Source organism: Atractosteus spatula, chromosome 9 (assembly GCF_055471065.1).
Source record: "Atractosteus spatula isolate fAtrSpa1 chromosome 9, fAtrSpa1.hap1, whole genome shotgun sequence".
NCBI lineage: Eukaryota > Metazoa > Chordata > Actinopteri > Semionotiformes > Lepisosteidae > Atractosteus > Atractosteus spatula.
This window is the reverse complement of record NC_142714.1, coordinates 13,774,043-13,783,926: the sequence shown is the minus strand read 5'-3', so window position 1 is coordinate 13,783,926 and position 9,884 is coordinate 13,774,043.

Here is a 9,884-nt window from a genome sequence, read left to right as displayed (position 1 = left end):
ACAGGAAGCTGCTCGAAGCCCACTTCCTCCCTCTTCTCCCCTCCCCTCGTTTTCAGTTCACTTCTGCTGTACTCAGCTCTGCCTCACTCCACACCCTGCTTCTACTCTGTCTGCAGAAGCAGAGGCTAGCTTCACACAGAGTCTGCCAACCAGCTTTTTGTTTTTCCTTCACTGACAGCCCATGCGAGGAGCTTGAACAGTTACAGTATTTAGAGCCAGAGAGAAATTTTCTTGCTCTCTTTAATTTTTCCTTTCAGCCCTACCACGAATCCCGGCATCTGTCAGATATTAAATCTCAGATTAGCGTGCTCCCTGAAACATTCTCCTTGCTGCTCGCAACTGGTAAGATGGGAATGATCATCTCTGGAAAAATATAATTTTTTTCGTATCATCAATCTTTTCCCCTCACCCTCCACTTTCAGTGCAGCCCATGTTACACGTTAAAGGACTACCAAACCTCTAAACTCGCTATTTCCTGAAATACCATGGGTACTGAATAAGTCTGGGGTACCAGCCCATAGTAATTCCAACTCCTCTCCGACTGCCCCTGGCTGTAGAGATCTCAGCTGTCTTCTGTCTCTCACTCAGCGCACTCTCTGAGCTGAGCTGCAGTAATCAAAAGCTTTAATCTTTAGGCCACTATATTAAAGCCGCAGAAGATTAAATAAGACAAGAAGTTCCAGCAGGAATACCATCACTATGGTTATCTGTCGCTCTGTTCAAGGCACACCACACAAGTCAACTATAAGTGAACAAATTATTGCACAACTGCAGAATCACTACAATTTTCCTGCCAAAAGACAGTAGTTACATTTCCAAGCTTCAAACTGCACAATACTTGTAATTCAAATTCTAAATTCTATTTTTATTTGTGCGATTTTCTTGTGCAGTTGATCTCACAGGGTAAGGTACTATGTGAGATGTGCATGTGTTGCAAATTTTGAAGCTGCAAAACAGAAAATGCAGATATTCCTGGAGTTTCAGCGACAGGGAAAAGGAATGTTGATGGGAATGAAGGAGGAGGCGCAGGGTGGATTGTGTGGGATTTAAGATGCAAGAACTGACCATTTTAAACTGTTTTTTATAGGGAAACATAGTTAACACAATAACACAGACTAGTAAAGACAAATGTACAGGATGAAGATGTTTTGAGGGATCAAGGACCTCAAACAAAATTTCCATCATTCATTTGCACCCATTGCGTTTTCAAAACTAGAGGTAAAAAGCAAAGATAAATGTGAATTTATTTATGCATTTTTAGATTTACAGTTTATAAAGCACATGGGTTGCAATATCTATCACAGATGCAATAATTGAAGCTGAAAGAGTAGAGGCGTGTTGATACGTTATGTTCTTCCATATATCATGCCACTGTTAAAAAAAAGTGTTTTCATGTTTGAGTATTTGACATCCTCAGGTCTCCTTTTTTTCTGAAAATTCGGCGTTGTTGTTTGTAATGACCAGAATTTGCATTAACCTTGAAGAACAACTGAAACAAAATCCCTGTTATGTCGGTGATGTTTTTTTTCATCATTATTTTGCATCAGTCTTATTTGTTTTACTCTGCTGCTTCATTTCTTCCTGAGTACTTTAAAGGAAGTTGGTAGAGAGCTCTGAGTCACTGAGGCACTGTCTTTGCTCCACCTACAGGGAAGCTGTAACAGACAAGCAATGATAGCAAAAAAATTACTAGCATATACCCTCGCACCCTCTAGGGGACAAAGTGGGACAATGGTTTGGTTGGAAGGGGAAAGGTTTGGCATTCTAGACACCTCATGTCTAAGTTAACATTTGTGTAATCCTCCTTATTCTTGCAATAATGTGAAAGAATAAGATGCATTTTAAAGAACATGTAAATATTAACACTAGAATGCTTGTGACCAATCACTTAGAAGATGTGGCCCCTGAACAGCAGAATATGTTTCCAGTCTTGGATATAATCCATCTACACGTTTGACATCTGTTCCATACAATTACCCAACAGTGAAGTGATCCATTAAAACCTGAGGTGCAGGAGACCAGCACGGGCAAGCTTTCTGAGACTGTTAAAAATACAAAGACTGTGCATTTATTCCTAAAATGGATAGGTACAGTAAGTGCAGAAATGGTGGCAAAGTTGTGTGATGTCATGTAAAGACCAGAAATTGAAACTTAAACCAGACCAACGGGTCAGATTTGATTAAAAAAAAACACTTGGTCTCCTAAACTACAAAATATATTTAAACAGCAATGTAGTTTAACACAGCTGTTTTATGCAGTGTGAAGCATAAAATATTAGGTACGCCCCCTGGAATTCATTCACAAGGACTGGAAAAAACTGCAAAGAAGCCACAAAAATGCACTTTAGATAAAAGTTGGTAACAGTGTTTGACAAAATCTATGATCAAGAAAGTCACTATACATGTATTATATTTTAAAACAAGAATTAAGGAAAAATGGAGGCATTTCAGGAACAAACAGAACAATACATTACCTGCTTTATAGACTTAATCAGCTTGCAAGCTGCTCACGGAAAGGAAAATGTTTTTAATAAAGACATATGGAACGGAGAGAATTTTTCCAAAATTTTAAAAGGTCCCTTCCTCACTCTTAATAATAATAAAATGTAAAATAGTATTTTCGGGTTTTGAAGATAAAAAAAGGGACTTGGCAAACTGATTGTTAGGTTTGCATTGCAGGAGCCGATTCGGACGTTTTGGCAAATGTAAAGCAGTTTCCTAATCAAGGAAGCAGAGCATACCTCCTGTTCTCCTCAGACCATTTTGTGTGCATGTCTCTTAATGTGGCAAGTGTCAGTCTCCATGCGAACCATTGCTTTCTTTGTGCCAGACATGGAGTTCATTCCTCACACCTTGTCGCCTTGGGAGGAGTTGGAAGGGCAATATAAATGTGTCCCCTAGGACAAGGGTTCCCAGTACAGGTTCCCAGTACAGTACACACTTTCTGGTTTTGTTCCAGTCAAGCTCTGTTATACAACCCTTCAATGTTTTAATGACTTGATTAATTCAAACTATTTGTCTGTTTTCAGCTCTAAAATAAATTGCACATTGCCCTTTGCAGTTCATAAGTCAAGTTAAAGCCCAGACTTCCTGAGCAGGAAATAAAAACAGGCTGATATTCCTTTCAGGCAGCTTTAGTTCAGTTGAATCAATTATGTAATTAAGCCCGGCTGGAATGAAAACCAGCAGGTGCACGGACCTGGACTGTGTACCCCTCCCCTTCGAGAGCACAGTGGGATTGAGACACATCGAATCCAAAGCTCAGAAGCAGACAGGCCCTGACGGTGGACTTGGCAAAAAGTTCGATGGCAGATGGCGAGAATAGCTCAAATTCAGTCCTTGGGCTGTAACAATACTTTAGATTCTGTACTTAGGAATCTAAATTAAGAGACTACACCCATCAACCCACACTCATGTGATTAAATGTGTTTTACTAAAGAATCTTGCATTTCTTTTATTGTGTTTTGTCAGTTTTTAAGGTCAGTGAAATAATCTATTCCTTTGTATATCTGTGGTTGGCAGATGTAATTTACTGTAAGATGGATTCACATCAGGTGAAAAGGCAAGCTGAGAATATATTTTTTTCTTCTGGTGCCTTTGTAACTGGCATGTCTACTTAATAAATGGTCATAGAAGAACACGAAGAACACAGGAAGACAAACAGAAGCTATGAATGAACAACTGAGTGTGTTAGCATATAAATGTTTACACGTTTTAAGCAAATATGCCCATTTTTGCTGGATACAGGTAATATGTAAAAATTAGGTCAAGTTATAGACCTTAAGATCTTCTGTTTTATTTCCAGGAAGAGAGAGAGTGGATTGTGATAAAATGGATTTCCCTTTCGTTGTTGCCATGGTGACCGTGATAGTAAATGACTGATTTCCTGTGCAGAAGCATAGCTGGAAGGAAAGGAGGAAAAGAGAGGGTGAGTCTGTGGGTGCGTGTGTACAGGTCTGTGTGTGTATAATGGGGAGACTGGGTGATTATGAGAGAGCAGTGCAGGAACAAGCTACTGTATAGAGAGAGGTGGAGACTCACAGGAAATTCTAAGCTCACCTTCCTTCTTTATATAATTTCATCCACAATCCAGTTGCTTTGAATGTATTTTGTTTTGTCTTGCATAATATGCAATAAGTACAAGCTATGCAATATTGTAATTGTAACAGTGTCTTCCAAACCTTTGAATTTGCTAAAGACCTGGTTAATTTTGGCCTTCATGCTGCAGGCTAACAATGTCTTTAAATGCTCATTACAGCACACATTTTCCACTTACACAAATTGTCACAATTTGTTTTGAAAAAAACATGAGCAAAGTGAATGGCAAAAATATTCCTTGGAGAGTGACAGAGAGAGACAAAGTGAATCACAGTAAAGCTTAATGTTCTTTTCTGCAATGAGATTGTGAAGGGTGTTTGTGCATGGGTGACTTGAGAAAGGCGAAGAGAGAAGATGAAAACGTTTGCAAAATCTTTATTCCTCCTTACCTCCGACAGATTGTAAAACTGGCCCATGGTAAGCTTACTGACGGTCCAATTAAATGTCTGCTTTCCTGATGGAACACCACATGCACAACAGCTAGCCTGTGATTGGCTTACTTATGTCCAACCTAAATGCTACTGTCTTTATACCACTCCCTGTGCACTTTGCCAAACACCGTGTAAGAAGATGCCTGCAAAAACATGCTCAGACTATATCACTGGTATAACTGTTTATATAACTGCATTTATATCTCATCTCAGTTGCAGTATTGAAAGATAATTAAAACATTATTACTGTTTTATTCAATTGGATGGCTGTACACCTCAATTACTAAGAACTGGGCCTAACCATGCAAATCTTGTTCAAATTCTGGTGCCTGCAACATATCCAATTGAATTTTTGGTTTTGAGCATTTTTCTCATTAATCTCTTCAAGGGAATTCACAAAGGAGGATGATATTGGATTGTAATATGATGTTGAGAAGAGCAGTTGCACGGTAGTTCAGAGTGTAACAGTACTGTCCAATTTTTGCTCTTACCCAAAAAACTGAAACTAAATTTCACATCAAGTTAACAAATATTAAATCAGAATGTTGCTTACAGTATAACAGTCGAGTACACACCAATTTAGGTGATTTATTCCCAGACCTTAATAAAGAATAATTTTTTACTCATACTTTACCTCTCCATACTGTACTTGGGTTTTTTCACAGTCCCTCTATAATTGTGATGATGAGAGGAGAGAGTAGGCAGTAGAGGAGTGCAGCAGACTGTAGTGTCACAACTACAACACAATTGATAAAACAAAAGTAGTAGGGGCTTACAGTGCTTCTCAAAAATGCTACAGCAGCAGTTCTTCTCTAAGCAGCAGTGAATTCTGGGGTGTAAAGAAAGAATCATTGTGCACCTATAACAGCCAGACAACAGAAATAATGGAAAACTGGATAAGAAACAGCCACAAGACAGATGGAATATAGACTGGCTGGTGTTGCAGAATTACACTGAATCTGGCCATATCACTGAAGATGAAGTCTCACAAAAAAAAAATATTGCAGCACACAACAGGGTTTTCTCATAACATTCCCACCAGTAAACAATTATCTCATTGTACTGGTTTGGGTTTCAGCTCCATAGAGGAATGTGCCACCTACTGTTCCAGCAGTTTGACTTCCAGTAGCATCCCTTCCTTAGTGGTCTGACAGACGTAAGAGAACCCTCAGGAGCTCAACTCAAAATTAGAGTTGGTGGGGATGGAGGAGAGCTTGATAACTTAGAGCAGATTATACAAAGACAGACTGAAACAAATTTGTCAAATTATTTATATTTATAGTTATAACCCTGATTTAGGAAACTATCAGTCTGTCAGATTCATTTGAAATATACAGTACATAGTGGTGCTTTTTAAATAAAGCAACAGCTACAAGCGCGTTTGTCCTCCCACACACAGGAAACTAGAGGGTACAGGTTTTCTGTACCTGTGCTTTATGACTCTACATTACTGTGTTTCCTGTGTAAGCCTCTTCAACAGACAGGCAGGGGCATAGTGAGAGGGATGAGCAGTTATGCTCTTCACATTGTCATGACGAAACAACTGCACACAAAAGCATTGTTTTATAAAGCAAAACAAGACTTTTTTCAGTGGGCAAATCATTCAGCCACCTATTTATTGCTAATCGATACGTGTGCGTTAATTTTCCTCTATAAAAAATTCTTCAGCAACTGGATTGTACAAACCCGAGTGAAATTTAGCCAGGACATTGGTGTTAATAACCCTATAATTTTGAAAACCGATGTGGGAGTTTTAAGTCAAAACCCCAGATTAATATCTCAGCTAAAGAAAGGCATTTCCTTCTACACAGAAAGTTCATATTCATATTGCAGAACTATGTGCATTTTAGGCCAGAGGGAACAGTGCCGCCTAGTGGTCAATCTACATGACTTGCAGCAGTGATCTTGATTTCTGGAAGTGCTCATCCCAGTAGACTAGGCCCAACCTGGCTTAGTTTCTCTAGTGGGATCTGGCTACAAGGTGGTAACTGCTGCTCCCTTTCAAAACTTCTATGAAGTTTCCTCTGTTCCAGTATTAAGAGATTATTCAGCCTTAGTCTGCGCAAGAAATTCCCATAAGGCTAGGACCTACCCCTGAGGGCCTTCTTTGCCTTCTATAAGCGCCCTGTATGTAAAGCTAATTTAGATGTTTATAATGGGTAAGTCATTTTGCATTTAAGTTTCCACTTAACTGCTTCAACCTATTCAGTGTTCCGGGGAGCCGGAGCCTATGGTGTAAGGAGAGGTACACCCTGAACAGGACGCCAGTGTATCTATCACATAGGACACAAAGACCCACACTCACTCACACCAGCAATAGATTTCCCCAGAGCCAACTAACCTACCAGCCTGTCTTTGGACTGTGGGAGGAACTGGAGCACCACATGAATATGAGGAGAACTCCCTCTACCAACTCCATGCAGGTCCGAAATTGAAACCAGGGCCCCAGCAATGTTAACTATTGGGCCACCGTGCCACCCTGGTTTGATATACCGCATATACACTAAATATAACTAGAACATGCTTATTTTCAGCAGAATAGGTATCAGATTACAGTAGAATAGATCTCATATTACTTGAATAACAATAAATATTTTTTTGTCTGCCACCTTTCACAGACAAGAATATAACTCTCTCCTTTTCCTCTGCAGTGGGTTAAACTGGATATTCATGCTTCTTATTTGTAATCTTCTGCCGCCCTGAGTGTATTAGGGTGTTGGCAGGCCTCCCTGTTCCCTGTACAGCACATCTGTAACAGCTGGAGAAGACCCCACCCTTCCTCGGCTGTTTTCCACAATTAAGAACAGGCCTTTGGCTGGCCCTGTGCTGATATGCTTTTCCATTAAGGAAAAAAAAACCACAGGGTACTTGAAAGAGATCGTAATGCACATATTGGAGAAAAAGTTATTTTTATTTCAGCAAATATGGGCATGTCATTTCTATGTGGAGTGCCAAGTACTAAGAGGTTGTGTGGATGCAGGTGTTTTTATAACCCAGCAATCCTTTTTAATTGCTAAATTAAGAGCGCAATGATGAGAAGAGGCTCTTTTAAAAGTCAGTTTTTCAAGGGAGACAAGACGACAGCTAGTGAGAAATAAAAGGTATGTGGGCTTCATGGCTAAAAAGCAAATGATAGCAAACAAATGTTATGAGCTGCATGGATTTCTCTCATTTAAGGCATTTCCGATTATTAGACTAATGCACAGCAGGTGGCACTACATTCCTTCCCATCCTCACTTTCAATTGTACCTTTTCTGTCACTAGATGTCCATAGTGAGAGCATAAGACACCTATAGTAACTCTCTGAACAGCGAAACTGATCCTGAGCTAAAATACTTTCACTTTTCAAACTTCACGAGTTTCAGAGCACTTTTTAAGTTCCTCAGGAACTGAAAAAAAATTATGGAAAACAGGTAAGCCAAACATTTTAGTGCAATAATGGCAAAGGAACAAAAGGACAGATAACTGCAAAGCAGCTATTCCAAAAGTTAAAAATAAAACACAGGGATATACTAGACATCTGCAAGCAAGCAGCAAACTATGAAAATTGTATTGTAAAAAAGTAAGGTTAAGTCATACAGTATTTTGATAGGACTTTCCTTATAAAAATTCCTCTCAAGGTTCTTTTATAATGGAACAGGCAACATTAATTCTAAAAATGACACGAGACACCTGTGTGGAATAACTCCAAAGACAAATAGTTGGCTCAGGCAAATAAATGTACCCTTTATTGTCAATTGTTCAGAACATCTGTACCTAAAAGGCACACATTGGACTTCATTGTTTTTACAAAAAGAGTTTCACGACTGGGTTTCACAACAGGAATTCACTTTCAAAGTTCCTGACGGGAGATCCTTTCACAGAAAGGACTATTTACACTTTGTGCAGGTATACAGACTAGCAATAGGAAATTCAGGCAAAATATCTATTTTCAGAATTACGCTGGTTGTTGCAATCTGTGGCTTTAATAAATTACTGGTAGCTTTCACTTTTTTAGAATGAAAACAAATAACTGACTGTGAAAGAGAGGTTTAAGTCAATGCCGGGACAAGAAAAGGATGTTTCAAAGTTTATCTGATACCTTCACATTTAAGAAAGACAATAAGGAAAATTATAAAGGGAAAAATGTTTTACTGGAATATACATCTCTCAAACAAATTTTGACATTTTCTACACTAGAAAATGTAAGAGTCTAAGTGTCGAAAACAGCATTTTACAAATCTGTATTGTAATATGGTGTGTATTGCTGAAGATCTATCAGGGTTGTTGCAGTCAAGCACAGAGGTTACCACACTCTGTCAGGTCTCCTCCACTGCTTATGCCAGCAACCACACCTGATGTGACCCACAGTTTGAAACAGTTCTCTTCCTCAATAAGTTGATAGGTAAAAAAAAAAGATTCTTTTAGAAAAGTTCCACTAAGGTATTTTACTAAAACTGTTTAAATTCATTATATACTCTTGGCCACATGTAAACTAGCAACACTGTAATCAGGTATGGTAGGTCAGTGATGCCTGCCAGTTAATCGAGATCTATGAACTCCACAGGTATGCTGTGAATTCGAATCCTTCCCTAATGCAAAATGCAAGCACTGCATTCCAATTTGGAACGCAATGAAAGAAAACAACTCTACTTTACAAGTGGAACATTTAACTTGCTAGATGTACTGTATATGAAAATGAATAAATAAGAGTTAGCTTTGTTGATTGATCATCCTTCAAAAAGGCAATCCGTTCGGAAAACGGGAAACAAGACGAAACAAAAGAGACGCTCCCAAATCATTTGTTCCAGATGGATGTAATGCACGTGGAATCCCTTAGATCTGACGAACTTCATCTGTGTGTTCTGGGCTTTCATCTTTTCCAAATCAAATGCAATCATGAGAAGATGCAATTTTTGGAGCTGTTTTTTCTGTTGTTGTGGCCCTTTGGTCATTTAATATGCTGACATTATAAAATCTTTTTCACGTTTCACGTCACCAGTAGGAAAGTTTGCCATGTGTGAACTGTTGTGCATCAGGAACAGGCCTACTGGTGATGTGAAAGGTGAAAGGACAAGTGGTCAAGGACAGATGCCCCTAAAATCTGAGTCCAGTAAAACTCAAGAGTTTTTCCTCTGAGTAACATATTTTGGAGGGGCCCCTTTAAGCTGTAAAATTCAATTTTCCTGACACCCACCATATAAATGAGGGTGGCACCTTAGATCAAGGTTAAGTTTACAAAAGTCTTAATACTGTCACCTACATAATAATACTGACAACTCATACAGCACATAATAAAGAAAAAAGATGCACTTTCAAATATATATATAATTGTTTTTTTCTATATGTTTCATACAAAAATACTAAAGTTTATAGT